The following is a 17,358-nucleotide window of genomic DNA, read 5'->3' as shown; positions in this document are numbered from 1 at the left end:
ATCCTCTCACTTTCGCCTCTGGAGTAGCTGGGGACTACAGGTGTGCACCACAATGCCTGGATAATTTTTAAGGTTTTTGTAGAAATGGGGTCTTCCTATGTTGCCCAGGCTGGTTTGGAATTCCTGGGCTCAGCCTCACAAAGTGCTCATATTACCAGTGTGAGCCACTGTGCTCAGCCCAGTCATGTATTTCTAATCATTGTATATGTGAACTAATCTATGAACAACAAAACCAACCAAACAAAAACGGTGGCATTTCTGAACCACCAAGAGGGTGGATTGGGTTGCAGCTATTTTCAAATTATATTAAAAGCAGAAGGGCAGTTAGAGAGCTCTTTTCCCCTCGGATCTAAATTTTTAATTTTTTTATTATCCTTTAAGTTCTGGGGTACACGTGCAGATCGTGCAGGTTTGTTACATAGGTATACACGTGCCTTGGTGGTTTGCTGCATAGATCCCCCCCCCATCTACATTAGGTATTTCTTCTAATGTTAGCCCTCCCCAATACCCCTATCCCCGTGCTATCCCTCTCCTAGTTCCCCCCAACCCCCAACAGGCCCCAGTGTGTGATGTTCCCTTCCCTGTGTCCATGTGTTCTCATTGTTCAACATCCACTTATGAGTGACAACATGCGGTGTTTGGTTTTCTGTTCTTGTGTCAGTTTGCTGAGAATGATGGTTTCCAGCTTCATTCATATCCCTGCAAAGGACATGAACTCATCCTTTTTTAAGGCTACATGGTATTACATGGTGTAAATGTGCCACATTTTCTTTCTCCAGTCTGACATTGATGGGCATTTGGGTTGGTTCCAAGTGTCTGCTATTGTAAACAGTGCCACAGTAAACATACGTGTGCATGTGTCTTTATAATTAAATGTTTTATAATCCTTTGGTATATACCCAGTAATGGGATTGCTGGGTCAAAGGCTTTTTCTAGTTCTATATCCTTGAGGAATCGCCACATTATCATCCACAATGGTTGAACTAATTTACACTCCCACCAACAGTGTAAAAGTGTTCCTATTTCTCCACATCCTCTCCAGCATCTGTTGTCTCCTGATTTTTTAATGATTGCCATTCTAACTGATTTTGTATCCTGAGACTGTGCTGAAGTTGCTTATCAGCTTAAGGAGATTCTGGGATGAGGTGATGGGGTCTTCTAAATATATAATCATGTTAGCTGCAGATAGAGACGATTTGACTTCCTCTTTTCCAAATTGAATACTTTATTTCTTTTTCTTGCCTGACTGCTCTGGCCATAACTTCCAATACTATGTTGAATACAAGTGGTGAGAGGCGGCATCCTTGTCGTGTGCCAGTTTTCAAAGGGAATGCTTCCAGCTTTTGCCCATTCATTATGATATTGGTTGTGGGTTTGTTCTAAATAGCTTTATTATGTTGAGGCATGTTCCATCGATAGTACCTAGTTTATTGAGACGTGTTTTTTTTTTTTTTTTTTTTTTTTTTTTTTTTTTGAGCCTCAGTCTTGCTCTGTTGCCCAGGCTGGAGTGCAATGGAGCGATTTCAACTCACTGCAACCTCTGCCTCCTGGGTTCAAGTGATTCTCCTGCCTCAGCCTGCCATGCAGCTGGGACTGCTACCTGCTTTAGCCTCCCAAAGTTCTGGGATTATAGGCATGAGCCACCATGCCCAGCCTGTTGAGTTTTTAGCATAAAGCCCTGTTGAATTTTGTCGAAGGCCTTCTCCACATCTATTGAGATAATCATGTGTTTTTGTATTTGGTTCTGTTTATGTGATGGATTACATTTATAAATTTGCATATGTTGAACCAGCCTTGCATCCTAGGGATGAAGCTGACTTGATCATGATAGATAAGCTTTTTGATGTGCCATTGGACTCGGTTTGCTAGTATTTTATTGAAGATTTTTGCATCAATGTTCATCCATTACCAATATTGGCCTGATATTTTTTTTAGTTGTGTCTCTGCTAGGTTTTGGTATCCGGATGATGTTGGTCTCATAAAATGATTTAGGGAGGATTCCCTCCTTTTATATTGTTTGGAATAGTTTCAGAAGGAATGGTATGGTACCAGCTTATCTTTGTACCTCTGGTAGAATTCGGCTGTGAACCCATCTGGTCCTGGACTTCTTTTGATTTGGTAGGCTATTCATTGCTTCCCCAACTTCAGACCTTGTTATTGGTCTATTCAGGGGTTAAACTTCTTCCTTATTTAGTCTTGGGAGGGTGTAAGTGTCCAGGAGTTTATCCATTTCTTCTTGATCTACTGGTTTATGTGCATAGAGGTATTTGTAGTAACCTCTGATGGTAGTTTGTATTTCTGTGGAATCAGTGGTGATATCCCCTTTATCACTTTTTATTGCATCTATTCGATTCTTCTCTCTCTTCTTTTTTATTAGTCTGGCTAGTGGTCTATCTATTTTGTTGATCTTTTCAAAAAACCAGCTCCTGGATTTATTGATTTTTGAAGGTTTTTTTTGTGTCTCTATCTCCTTCAGTTCTGCTCTGATCTTAGTTATTTCTTGTTTTCTGTTAGCTTTCGAATTTGATCTTGCTCCTCTAGTTCTTTTAATCATGATGGTAGGGTATTGATTTTAGATCTTTCCTCACTTCTCATATGGGCATTTAGTGCTATAAGTTTCCCTCTAGACACTGTTTTACATGTGTCCTAGAGATTTTGGTAAGTTGTGTCTTCGTTCTCATTGGTTTCAAAGAACATCTTTATTTCTGCCTTCATTTCATTATTTATCCAGTAGTCATTCAGGAGCAGGTTGTTCAGTTTCTATGATGTTATGTGGTTTTGAATGAGTTTCTTAATCCTGAGTTCTATTTTGATTGCCGAGAGACTGTTTGTTATGATTTCTGTTCTTTTGCATTTGCTGAGGAGTGATTTACTTTTGATTATGTGGTCGATTTTAGAGTAAGTCCAACGTGGTGCTAAGAAGAATGTATATTCTTTGGATTTGGGATTAAAAAAAAAAAAAAAAAAAAAAAAAAAAAACAGGAAAACTGATACATGCATGAGATCACTTAAATTTGCAAAAACCACAGCCAGTGAGTAGTCTGGATTCAACAATCTTCCTGTCTTATTAAAAACTTTTTTTTTTTTTAAGTTGACATATCTCAAACCTTGAAAAGATTAGGAAGAGCTTGTTTGCTCAGTCCTCTTTGGTTACCATCTTTCCTATGCCTCTGTGATATCAAAAGAAGAAAGGAAATGTTTTCCTGAGAGGAAGAATGAAATGTTCCAATTTAGGAAGTTGGAGATTCTTAAGCCAACTGATTTTCTTCCCTCATTGTAACTTTCTCCTACAAGCTATACTCCCCTGTGCTATCATGTACCAGGTGCACACTTTGATTATTATATTCATCACACTGTACTGTGACTTTTTGTGTACTTGTCTGTACCCTCTTATAAATTTGTAAGCTTGCAGAGACCAGGGGCTTATATTTTATTTATTTTTCTATCTCCAACATCTAGTGCAATACCTGCAAAATTGCCCCAAATCACCCTGTTGTATTTTGTCAAGGCATCCCATGGATAGTACTTTCCTCTTTTCTGGATCATAAAATGTAGATGCAGAGAAATGAACTGTGGGCTCCTTATAAGTAGAGCTTTAATAACTGAGGAATATTGTCATGTATAAGAATTCCTTATACAGTTAAATTATTCTATATAATTTCCATTTGCATGTCCTGTATCAACAATTATCGTGCTGATGACTCATTCATTGATCATTCTTGGTCTTAAATTTCTTGGCAGAGAAAGGGCTCTGGAAAATGCGTAGTACATGCGTTAGTAGCTAATGATGGTTATTTAATAGTATCATACAGTGTGAAAGTCATCCAACGTGGAAGATCATTTCTTTTTAATCGTAATTTTGAGTCTCTGTTGGTTTCCTGGAATAGTAATTATCAGGAGCTCAACTTCTGCTTATGTCAAAATTGTTACAAATGTGGTTTCTCCAATCAGAGCCTATGTTGATCCTCAGATGAGCTCCTCTATTCCATGCCAGTGATAAAGGACTTGCTAGGGCCAGGGATTAAAGGATACATTTCCTGGAACATTCTCTGCAGCAGTAGAATCAGAATCAGGTTTACAAACACCTGTTTGGACAGATGGGACCAAGCTGAGTGTAAGGGGCTCGCACCACTCAGCAATATGGCCCACAGCAAAGGTTGTGTCACTTAAGGACCATCTGCAACTAAGCAGTTAACATGATGGCGATCTAATGAGAAAGTTACCAGAGCACAAAAGTGGCTATAGGGCTAAGAAACAATCCTGGACTTCAATTCTCAGGGATACCCAATCACAGCAGCCTTGGTAACCTGAGGCTTCGTTCATAAGCAGCTTCAGCAAACTCACCCTGGCCCACCGATTTTCCTGTTGCCTTCTCTAAGAAACGGCATGACAGAGTCTTTTTTGTGCTTTTAGGAAAGACCCATATGATGTAACAATTCATATTCTTCCCTATGTGTTCTCTACTATTAAATAATATTTCTAAAAACAAGAATTCAGCACATGCAGGAAAGTATTCATTATAAATAATAGATACATAAAAACAGAACAAGAGCACATTCATATTATCTGTATTATTTTAAATAGTCCTTATCAATAATACATTTTTCTGTAATAAGGTCTATTAATTAAGGATTTTAAGATGGATTACATTAGTTTAAAACTATTCTCAACTTTTTTTTTTTTTTTTTTTTGAGAGTGAGTCTCATTCTGTTACCCAGGCTGGAGTGCAGTAACATGATCTCAGCTCACTGCAACCTCCATCTCCTGGGTTCAAGCGATTCTCCTGTCTCAGCCGCCTGAGTAGCTGGGATTATAGGCACCTGGCACCACTCCTGGCTAATTTTTGTATTTTTAGTAGAGATAGGGTTTCACCTTGTTGGTCAGGCTGGTCTCAAATGCCCAACCTCAAGTGATACCCCCACCTTGGCCTCCCCAGGTGCTGGGATTCCAGGCGTGAGCCACCGTGCCTGGCAATTGTCTCAAAGTCTTTTAAAACATTTTTTGGCATTTTTCTTTTTAGCAAAAATCACAAAGAAATGCTTTTAAAACCACAAACCATATTTTTGATTCTTTTGATACTTCAATTTATGTTTGATTTTAGAGGATTTAAACAGCAAATCATTCATTCCTCGAGAAAGGGCTGTTCCTTTGGAGTGAGCTGTATCTGTCAATAAGCTCCATCAGGCCAGCTAAGAGCTTGGGTGTGGAAGGAAAGCCAGTTTTGTAGATGAAAACAATGTAGGCATCTAAACGCCCATCACCATGATACTGCCATTTTGTTCCCATATTAAATATATTGAGACAGGGGTTTAGGTTCACGTTTCATCAACCGAAACACTATTTTATTTAGACAATGAAGCAACTTAAATGATTGATCTTTTCTCCCTTTCTGCAATTAAATTAAAACTGGTCATTAGTGGTTCTATGTTGACAGCCTCTTCATCTTCTTGTCTTCTCCTGTGGGAGGCAAAATTGGGGGCTGTGTCTGTGAGCTGTCAGAATGGAGGTCAGAACTACTAAGAGTGGTACAAAAAGAGGTCCTGGATCCTCAGCTCACTCTCCCCTCTTGAAAGTAGACTGCCTCTCCTGACCAGCACCTGGACCTGCCCCTGTCTCCTTTAGCCCACAGTGTGGAATGATACTTTACTTAGTGCTTGAGGAAGTAGCCTGTACTACTCCTTTCCTACAGCCTGACATCTCCTTTCCTGCCAGAAGAAGAAAGTAAGAAGATAGCATAGACCAGGGTGGGACACCTGGCTACACTTCCTCTTTGTTGACTGTTTAGTTGAGCCAAGATTTTGCTGCTTATGTGATTAGCCAATGCATTGGTTTCTAATATATTATATCCTAATTTTAAAAATTTTATGTGTTTTATGAAACTAAAATTCAGACTGCAGTAGAACAGACTTAATCCCACAGTTATTTGCCCCCATTTCTTAATTAAAAGAAAGTAGAAATTAATATCGGAATTCTACTATGTATGAGTAATGTGTGTTTTTAATTGTAACTTAGTAATTTACTTATTAATTTAGCAGATACTTAAAGAATGCACCCACTGGGTGGCAGGCACTTTGCTAGGCACAATAGACATAGTGACAAACAAGATTAACTAATTTTCCATGGAATTCTAGTGGGCCAGAAAGACAGTAAACAAGTACAGGTACTGTAATTTTATTTAGTGGCAAGTTCTAAGAAGTAAAGTAGGGATGAGAGGCTACACAGTGCTGGAGAGGTGGGTGTACTAGGCATAGGTTAGATTGAAAGGAAAGGATGGATGATGTCTGAGCAGCTCTGAATAGAGCGAAAGTTAAAGGGCACATGTCTGATGAAGGTTGTTCCAGTTAAAGGCAAGAGCGTACATAAAACATGCTGACTCTGCAGATGTAGGTGTTGGCATACTAAAGCTATACAGTTCCAGTTTTAATTTACTTTCTATAGTCATAATTTAGAGAACATCTCTAGGTGTACATACTTAATAATTTATTTTGATCAGCACCTCATATAGAGAACACATGAAGATCTTGATCTTTCTCGCTTCTAGCCACATCTTTCCTGGCAGGGGACGGAGTTCCCACAGCCAACAACAAGTGACCAGTCTGAGCCTTCAAGCCCCATCTAGACCATATGCTGGATCACAATCTTCGGACTCCATGACTCCCTGCCCAAAAGCTCCAAACCCACTTCCAGGGCCAGTGTGAGCCACATACATGGCCAAGAAGAGGCCCAGAGGTGACTAGGGGAGGATGTGGGAGATGAGGAATGAGCTTGGCCGTGGGGGTTCAGGTATCTATCCTAATGTACACAAGGCTACTCACTGGGCAGGACAACGCCAGGAATGGAAATTGAAGTAGGACAGGCTGCTGGTGGTGGCAAGTTTCAGGGTAGAGCGTGTGAAGAGGGTTGGGAGTCTAAATTGGACTCTGTCCTTCCAGGTCATAATAAAGATAGATGAAAGGCTATATCTTATTTAACAGATTCTGAGCTTGATTAATAACTCTCTCAAGGTAAGCAAACAAGCAAACCAAACAAAACAGTTGGGTCTTTGGAAGAACTTGTAGCACAGATGTTTAACCCAGGCCATTGAGAAGGTGGAGAGAGGATGCCACACCACTCACTTTATTCTTTTCTGACTGTCCCCTTGGCATTTCTCATTCCAAAATGAAATTTTGCTCTTTCCCCAGTCAAAAATAAAAATGTTACATAAATAATGATGCACACACATCAAATGAACATATATATGCATAGGATTGGAAGGAGAGTTGCTAAGATATTAACAGTGATTATCATCAGGTAGTTGGGTTATGAATGCTTTCTTCCCCCTTTTGCAGAGATTCTCTGATTTTTCAAGCATAAGCATGCATTGCATTTTAAGTAAGATAAAAGCAATAAAAGCTTTTTATACCTTAAGAATGAAAAGACTCTAGGCCGTGTCTATTATATTTAATGCGACATTTGCTGATTTTCTCCTCAATTATGTTTACTTTTAGAAAAATGGTAATAAATTTTTCTTGAAATTAACATATTGCGATGCAAATTAAATAGCAAACAAAACATACCCAGCAGAAGGTGGCAAAAGGAACTGGAACAGGAGCTACAATAGTCTATTATTTTCTAGGCAGCCCTTATCACCTCATAGCCAAGTGATTCATTGAGTATGCTTGAGTCTGATATGCCCACCTTTTGGAATTACTTTATAATTGTTTTTTAATGTGATTTATTTGTAACATAAATCACAAGATAATGTTTATGAAAGCATAGCGTAGTCTTGCATCAAACATCAGGGCTTAAATCTCCTATTTTCCATATCTTTAACCTTGTGCTGGTTTGATCTCTCTGTGCTTCATTTTCCACATTTGTTAAATGAAGTAATAGTGCATGTATTTGTAGAATTGTTAAAAGTGTTAAATACATTAAAAGTGTTTAAAGCAGTGTCTGGCATGTAGTAGGCATTATGTAAATATTTAGCTGTTATAAAATTATTTCCAAGGTATAGGTTACAATGTAACACTGTCTTTGAATTAGCCCCAAGACTTGACAAATCCATTTTTGTCTCTTGCTTAAAGAGCTTAATACATTAGATCTGACATTTACTTATTAAGTCTAAAAGACACTGATAGTTCCTATGTGCATGATACTTCTTTCATTTTCCTCCTGCCTATCCAGGTGAATCCCATAATTCCCACACTGTGAGCTATGTTCCATTTACTGGTTTTTGGTACATGACACACCCTTAGCTGAAATAATTCTAAGGTATTAATCACATCTATTAACATCATACTGGAGTCAATCTAGTCTACCACATGGTAATGATTCATACTAATCACTGAAATTGATTAGTATGACTAATCAACCATTGACTCAAATAACCCAAATGCCTGAATGTTACATAAGCCCAGTCTAAGTTTGACTCAATTTTTATTTTTTATCTCCATTTCCGATGAGGCCCCAGGCTCCCAACCTGATAACTGCAGTTGGAAAATGTATTGACTTCCTAAAGAGAGGTTCACCCGCTTAGCCCACTGCCTACCTCCATGTATGAGAATAGAAAGGAAGATTGACAGTGATTAATTCCTTAGAGACAGTTCTCAGAGTGCTGTGCATTTTTCTTCCACAGAAAGTGGAAAGCAGATGCTTACCCCATCAGTAAACTGTGGAGGCTTGCACTCAGAATGCTTGGTAGTATCCCTGAACATTCGACAAGACACAGAGGGTCATGCCTGATTCTTACTAGGAAACTTAAAGGTGAGAAAGAGGCCCAGTAGAATTGCTTCAGGTAGTAGAGTGAAGAGAAAAGGCTATGTATGGGTGGGGGTGGAAAAAGTGGGTTCCCACTGAAAGTGGAGCAGAGGTGATGTTTCTTAGGCCCTGGCATGGACAGCACAGCAGGCAAGCAGGTGGGAGCCCCGTGATGGGCCTGCTCCACCCCGGGGTGAGAGGACCCTCAACAGGAAGTGTGTGAAGCACAACAAGTAGGAGCTGCCAGCAAGCAGGATATTGAGCATGCCATGTAAGGGCACAGTGGGTGGTCCCAGCAACAGGGTTGGCGATGCTGAAGAACCCACTGAAGAATTTCAAAAGAGAAAGAAGCACTCACAAAGGGCACAGTGCACAGTTATAACTGCACTGCTCAAGGAAGAATCTGGCTGTCTCCAGATAATTTTCCTTCTGCCTATAGGAACTAAAGGCAGAGAAAGTAGTGAGGGAGCGGGGGTGAAAAAATACTACAAAGACATCATAAAGAACCATCCACCTCCCTCTTCCCTGCTGCAGGATTCAAGCACAGATCGTGCTGGACAAAGAGCTTTAAGTTCAATGAGAAATGAAAGTTTCAATTTAAAAAGGATTTTTAAAATAATGTCTGAAAATGAGACTGTTAATATCTGAAAGTGAACAAAAAAGCTGTGGGATCTGTGTGTACTAAGTACTTTCCATTTACAGTTTCAGCATATTTAACCCTTTCAACTATACTGTGAGGAAATTTCTATTTACTACTCTCATTCTGTACATGAAGAAACCAAGGCACAGAGAGGTTAAATAACTGGCTCAAAGTCACACAGCTAAAAACAGAGCTTGAATTTGACTCTAGCTATCTATCCCAAGGCCTGTGCTCCTAAACATTGTGCCACACTGCTGTGGTCTTACCTCTTACTAAAGTCAACTCAGTTAAAGGGTGGTTTTGAGACCATGAAATTACGTAAATAGCAAACTTAAGACATGTTGGTGTTTTATGCTTTCCAACAACTGCCTCAGTCTTCTCCTCTATTCATGTTGCCTAATTATTTAAAAGTAGCTCTCATTAGAAATTTGTAGTGACATGTTTTGAAAAAATTCAACCTTAACAAAATATTATTATAAAAATATTAAGATTCATGAGCCATTGGTATTTTGGTACCAAAGAAAATACATTTTCTCTTAACAACTGACCACCATTTCCAGTTTTAAACATGTGAGGATCAGTACTGCAGGCAGCTTTGTGCTATCTTCTGCATGAGTATTTCTCTGTAGTTTTTACCTACTCCACTCCTGTGATCTTGTCATGCCTCACCTTTGCTCCGTCTCAGGAAAATGGGTATCCAAGTGGCGGGTCAGCAATGCCACTAGGTAGAGGATAAAGGAGCAGTAGCTGCTTTGAAGTGATTTGTATTGATGCCACAAAACCCCAGCCAAAATGTATTCCCAGGAAAGGGAGAGGGATTGCTGCTGAAACAAAATCAACTAAAAAAAAAAAAAAAAATTCCCTTCCGTAGAGCAAGTGTGTGCACATTTCAAGTGGTTTAGGGGCTTTGCGCTTGGACTTTTGTTGATTTGACTGACAGTTTTAACAGAGATGAGAATACACAGATGGCAGATTCAGTCATTTGGGGGAACATTCTTTCCTAATTGAAACATTATGCCTCTATTCACTAAACAATTAAGTAGGATATTAGCATGTTTAGTCCATTAAAATCCCTTAACTTAATAGAGGATAATGACATACAAGAAAAACTTGTAAAAATATTCACACTTGCACATAAGACTAGAAAACTATTCTGCTTTAGTTTTAGAAATGTTTTTTGAGGTCAAGATTTTAAATAATGGCATTTTTCTCCTCTTTGATATTAATAGGAACTTTGATATTAATAGGTCTTATTTTTCACAGGCATGAATTTTTTGGCATCTTTATTTAAAAAAAAAAAAAAAAAAATCTATTCAATTTTACTTGTGAAAATACATGCTCTGAAAATCCACCAGGGGGAGATTTTAACATTGAGAACTTTAAAAAGGAAAGTTTGATTTTATACAGTTGTGTTTCCGTTGACAGCTGGAACAACTTAAATTTTGAACTAAGCCTTGATTATAAGGTTTACATCTTGATAAAGCTACCTAAGATATTCCAGCTATATTAAAACCTGAACTGAGTGGCTAGGGAAAACTGATGAAATATTACTCAATCTTGTCAGAGAATGCATGTGGTAACTGTGTGTTTGGGGAAGAAGGGGGATTTGGGTGTGAACGGGATGAGTCCTTGTGTCTCTAGGGTTTGAACCAGATGAAAGAGTAATCTCTGGCCACTGCCACTGTGTACACTGTTAGTAATTTCTGGTTTCCACTGATGCATAAAAGCTTGATTTTGTTCCTTGGGGAGGCTTCGAGTCTTAGAATACCACTGAAATTCTCTGTAACATGATGAAAGAAATAAAAATATATATGAGATATTTTTGAGATGACGTGCCTTATTTGAGAAGGCATGGCATTTTTGCAAAAATCTTTAGATAACCGACACCACTATGGTCCAAGCAATAACAACTTGATGTCATCAAAATTCCAATAAAATTTAAAATAGATAATCTCTCTAAAGCATCCTGTGATAAGATTTGGCATGTGATGTCTTCTCCAAAGTTTGATTAACCTGTTAACAAATGAAGGGTTTTTTTTTTACTATCAGCACAACACCTGTAGTTTTGTAGAGTCTTTTCCCCTAAAACTGAGAAATAGGATAAAAGAGTCATCCATGCTGATTCTAGCACAATCACTCCTCTTTCAGCAACATATCGTTTTGAGGGGTGATTTTCTACATACAAATGACATCATCCTTTCTGCCAACAAATGAATGTTTTCATTCTCTTGGGTCATGTACCTATATCTTTTTCCCCATATAGTATAATATATGAACCAAGCATATCCTTTAACATATTGTATAAGGGTATTTTCTTTTGAGATTCAAACTAATGTTTCTTCCTCTATTTCCCCCTTTCTTCCTCCTTAGCTGATGTAGAAAACAGATAATTCCTTGCCCCTGTGAGGTGTGCAGCTGGCTCCCTGGCTTTTGTTGTGTGCAGCCTGTGAACCCAAACGTATCTGAGACAGATCTCAGTCAACTTAGAAAGTTTATTTTGCCCATTACACAGCCTCAGGAGGCCCTGGCAACATGTGCTCAAGGTGGTAGCCAGGGTACAGTTTGCTTTTATACATTTTAGGAAGACACAATACATCAATCAATATATGTAACATTTACACTGGTTTGATCTAGAAGAGTGAGACAACTTGAAGCAGGAGGCTCCCAGGTCATAGGTAGATTTAAAATTTTTCTGATTAGCAATTGGGTGAAAGAATTGTTATCAATAGGAAGGCATGTCTGAGTTATAATAAGGGGTCTCTGGATACCAAAGTTTTATTATGTAGCTGAAACCCCCAGGTAGCAGTCTTCTGCGATGATGGATTATAAATGTTTCTTATCAGACTTTAAGGTCTGTATTGAAATTAATGCTGGTTGGTTTTTCCAGAATTCTAAAAGGGAGAAAGATATTATGAGGCATGTTTGACGTCCCACTCCCCATCATGTCCTGAACTAGTTTTTCAGGTTAACTTTGGAATGCCCTTGGCTTAGAGAAGGGGTCCATTCAGATGATTGGGGGATCTTATAATCTTATTTTTGGTTTATAAGCCTAAGCCTACTGAGAGAGTATGGTTTGAGAATATTTACCTCAGAATGAAAAGAAATCCCTGGAGACATTATGGGATTGGGGCAAGGGAGAAAGAAGTTTGGGGGTCTCAAGGAGAGAGGGCATCTGCACATTTTCCTCCTGCCACTCTTAGAATGTGGAAGAATACTGAAATTAATGGCCAGGGAGCCTTGATTTTAGGCTGAGAGTGCCCAGTCTCTTGGTGGAAACCAACAGATAGGTAGTCCATGATAGCTGTCACATAGATGATACAGCTGTAATAAATGTGGATCAATAACCCATATCCAGAAGAGTCTCCAGATACTTTGGTGCTGGGTAAGAAATACCCTTGAAGATTGGCGAATACAACTCTGGAGAAAAGGGAGCACCAGGAGAGAATTTCTCCCTAACTTCAGAAAAGTCATGCTTTCAACACAAGCATCAGTTCTTCCACATAGCTCCATATTCTACCACACTTGTTCTTCTGGCCCCAGGACTCTCAAACATCAGCCCCTTCATGATTTCAGTACTCTCTCTCTGCTGACTATGCCTAAGATTCATGGCTTTGGATACTTTCTTGCTAGTGTCCTCAGCTTCCTTACCTCCTTGCCCAGCAAAATCCCCGTGGCTGATCAATCCACCACAGCATTCTCCGTTTGTAAACCCAAGCTGCGAAATGGCAGCCAGAGAAAATCCATAACTCCGTGGGATCACTATTACCAAGATTGTTCCTCATCTCAAAATAGGTCCATGACCTTGCCTGGTCCGTCTTTGATCTGTCCCTACACAGATCTTTATTCCCCACAACTGCTATTTCAATGAGTGCTACTCTTTTCAAGTACCCTACTTCATTCTGGCTCTTTCCTTAACTCACAGTGGTCAGGCCTCTGATCTTGCTTCTAAAATACAGTTGATTGATAAGGTAGAAATTCCCTCATTTTGATTTCCTGTACTACTTAAATTTATTAGGATCCTAACTCTCTTTCCCTTCTTCCCTCTCATCTTGATAGAAAACTATTCCTTTCTAAGGTGAATTGCCATACGCTTTGCCTTGAATCTCTTAACTTCCAAACTTCTTAGGGCCCTTTCTTCCCAAAGGCCCTTCCCTGTACATCCTCTGCAATTGACTACTCCTTTCTATTTTTGTTTTTTCTTTTTAATTTTTTTTTTTAATACAGAGTCCCACTCTGTTACCCAGGCTGGAGTGCAGTGGCATGATCTTGGCTCACTGCAAACTCTACCTCCTGGGTACAAGCGATTTTCCTGCCTCAGCCTCCCATGTAGCTGTGATTACAGGTGAATGCCACCATGCCTGGCTAATTTTTAAAAAATTTTAGTGGAGACAGGGTTTCACCATGTTGTCTGGGCTGGTCTCAAACTCCTCACCTCAAGTGATCTGTCCACCTCAGCCTCCCAAAGTGCTAGGATTACAGCACTTATAGAAAGATTTGTTGTTGTTGTTAACTTGACCAAGATCTCACAGCTAGTAAGTGACAGATTTCAGTTCACTTGTCTAGGTTCCATTATGTTACGTTAATTACAACTAATACACAAAAATGTGTGTGTATGTGTGTGTGTATGAGTTTTTCAGTGTTGTCCTTTTCATCTTTAAAAAAAACTTTATTGGCCCTATGTGTCTTTATTTACCACCTTATTTCCTTCTTTCCATTTAGTGCCAATTGTCTTGAAAGCTCTGTCAACACTTACTATCTCACTTTTTATCATAAAGCTGCTCTTGCTAAGGTCATTCTGTTCCCTTTGTTACCAAATACAATGAAAGCATTTCAGAACTTGCCTACTTTTAATTATCATTTAAAAATGTTGACACACTCTCTCTCTCCTTCTTAATGATCTCATCTACTGTCATTTCCTTAACATTCTCTTACCTCATTTTCCCCTTATGTTTAAGTGTTGATACCCCAGATGTCTACCCTCACTTTGGCCCCTCTCCAAGTGAAATCTCATGCATTATCACAGGTGCTACTCTACCTTGAGGACTCATGTTCCTGTACCTATACCCCAGCTCTCTCCTAAGTACCAGCTGCATACAGGATGCCTGCACTTAGATAATATAAATTAACCCAAATTCAACATTTTGAAAACAGCATCACCATCTTCTTCTCAAATCTGTTTCTTAACTGTTCATTTATTCAATTAATATTATTTAATATATATTAGACAGTGTTCTAGGATCAAAGCAGTGAATGAAAAAGACCAAAAAAAAAAAAAAAACTGCCTTATTGAATTTACATTCTATCAGGAAATGTTGTCTATTTATATTAGGGTTTGGTTAGAGAAACAGAACTGCTATAAATATAATGGACAAAAAACTTACTGCAGGAATAATACCTTACATAATTGTTGGAGAAGCTGAGAATATCCAGGTCTGAAAGAGGAAGTTGGAGGTTCAGAGAAAAGTTAAAAAGCAGGTCTCCTGAAATAGCCTATCTGGCTGCCAGAGTGGAAATGTAAGGAGAGCTGGTGGAAAAGTGTAGAGACAGTTGTTGTCTCATTTCTCCCTCTGTTTAAGCTCCAGAACCTTCAGAAAATAATGGCTGCTACTTCATTTCCACACACTTTAGCCTGAAAACATACAGAAGGTGTCCCGGCTTAGTGAAATTGATGCAAGACGAAACCACCATACTCTCATAAATAACATGTAGCTAACGTTGTGATTGGTGTTTTAAATCTAGTCTTGAACTCTCTGTCTTTTATCAGATGAGGAAGAGGAGAAATGAGCTATTCAGGATAAAAATCTTAAAAGAGGTTGTGTTTTCTCATACAGACGGGGGAATAAAGAGAAGAGTAGCAGGGGGAGCCAAGAAAGAATGTGGTGCGCTGGAAAGAAAGGCAGGGTCCTCAGCATAGAGCCACATTTTTGTTATGGCAAGGGGAATGGGAGGAGTGCTGTCCCCTAGAAATTCATGTACATCAAGAACCTCAGAATGTGACCTTATTTGAAAATATGGTCTTTGTAGATTTAATTAGCTAAGGATCTTAAGATGAAATCCTTCAGGATTTAGGAAGGACTCTAAGTCCAATGACTAGTATCCCTGAAAGAAAAGAAGAGGACACAGGGAGACACATGGGCCAGAAGACCATGTGAAGACAGAGGCAGAGATTGGAATTACACTGTCACAAATCAAGGGCCACCAGGAGCCACCCAGTAGAGGCTGGAAAAGGCAAAGAAATCTTCAGAAAGAGAATGGCCCCGTAACACCCAGGGCTCAGAATTCTGGCTTCCATTTCTGTGGTTTTTAACCATGACACTTGTGGTAATATTTTATAGCAGTTATAGGAAACTAATACAAGTAAGAATATTCTGCAAACAATATTGCATCCTTGTGATGAGAGTGAGGTTTCTTAAAAAAAAAAAAAAAACTTGTATTTTTCTCTATTTTATATAAAATACCTGCTTATACCATTTTTTAAAAATTCACTTTCTCCTTAGACTAGCCGGAGAGGATTCTGTTGTCTGCACCTAGAACTGGCAATACAGAAAAGGTACCAAGTGAATAGGGGAGGGTGAGAAGGGAGAGCCTCCAAGAGGCTGTTTAATTCTTTAAATTCCTGCCATGCTAATTAAATAATGTTAGATTATGAGCTTAAAATCTACCTACTCTATCTTACTTATGCTGACATTTTCTTCCACTGTACAAAAATAACTCTACATCTTAAATTCACTGATTGCATACACTCTGTGCAGATTAGAGAAGAAATGCCACAGAGGAAAGATAAGCAGCAAAGGCCAAGCAACCCAAGTGTCACCTCTGGAAAGGCAGTATTTCTCACACTCATTTCTTTTTCTGGGCTTTGCCAGATGACAGGGAGCCAGGAGAGGCACAGAAGTATAGAACCTTAGAAAGAGAGCTGTTTTAAACCATGTGGTCCTGTCAATGAATGTTGATTTGGTCTTCTCTACAACATCTCTGGAAAGATGTGTCCAAACTCTTCTTGAGCCTCTCTAGTAACAGAACTCATTACCTTCTGAAGCAAACATTGCATTTTAGTCATTCTACTTGAGAGGAAAATTCTCCAGCTGATTCGAAATCTAGTACTTTTGATACCTTCTGAATGTTTTGGCTTTCCTGAATGACAGCAAGTCTCACACTTGAATCCAGCTATCATGTCCATCCATGTCTTCTTCTTCTCAGACTTAAGGCTCCACTTCCTTTGGCTAACATGATTTTACTTCATTTCCTCCACTTTCAGGTTCCTCTCTTCTGGCTGTGCTCCAATTAGTGGGACTAAATTTTCTCTTAAAGCTGAAGGTCACACCCTTATCTTTCCTCCATTTTTCTTAGTGACTCCTTGCAGGATTTTGTCTGTTCCACTGCCAGACATCAATTAAAGGTTCCATCAACACTTTCTTCTTTGTGCCTTCATAGCCTTAGTCTAGTTTGTGTCATATTGTCCTCTGATATATACTTAAGTTTCTGCCCCATTCCCCAATTGGACAGTGATCTGAGGATAGGAATTATGTCTTTTATCTCTGAATTACAAGCCACAAGCATCTCTCTGTGCATGCAGCAGGGTTTAATTTGAAACTATGTAAAATATAACCATCAAAATGAATGGATCACTGCTTTCCCAGGATTGATGTCTGTTGATAGGCTCAGTATTGTCAGCCAGGAAGCTCGTGGGGGTGTTGGTGTTCAGAGTTTTCACTGGAGCTCCATCATGTAAGCACAGTTGATTGCCCACATGTTAGGTCTCCATCTCCAGCCTCTCAAGAGATCAAGCTTACACTATGTGACCCAAAACCCCCTCTGCAAATCACATTGTTATGTATCTGGTTTATCCAAGGCCAGCAGGCAAACAAAGACACTCCTATCAGGCATGACATTCTGAGGGTTTACAGGCTGCCTCCAGAAGTCAAGGGCAAAGGCCAGCTCTCTCTTTCCTTAGGCAAGACTACATTTTTTAGTACATAGGG

This window comes from Saimiri boliviensis, chromosome 2 (assembly GCF_048565385.1).
Source record: "Saimiri boliviensis isolate mSaiBol1 chromosome 2, mSaiBol1.pri, whole genome shotgun sequence".
NCBI classification, from domain to species: Eukaryota; Metazoa; Chordata; class Mammalia; order Primates; family Cebidae; genus Saimiri; species Saimiri boliviensis.
Note: the sequence above shows the minus strand (reverse complement) of the source record.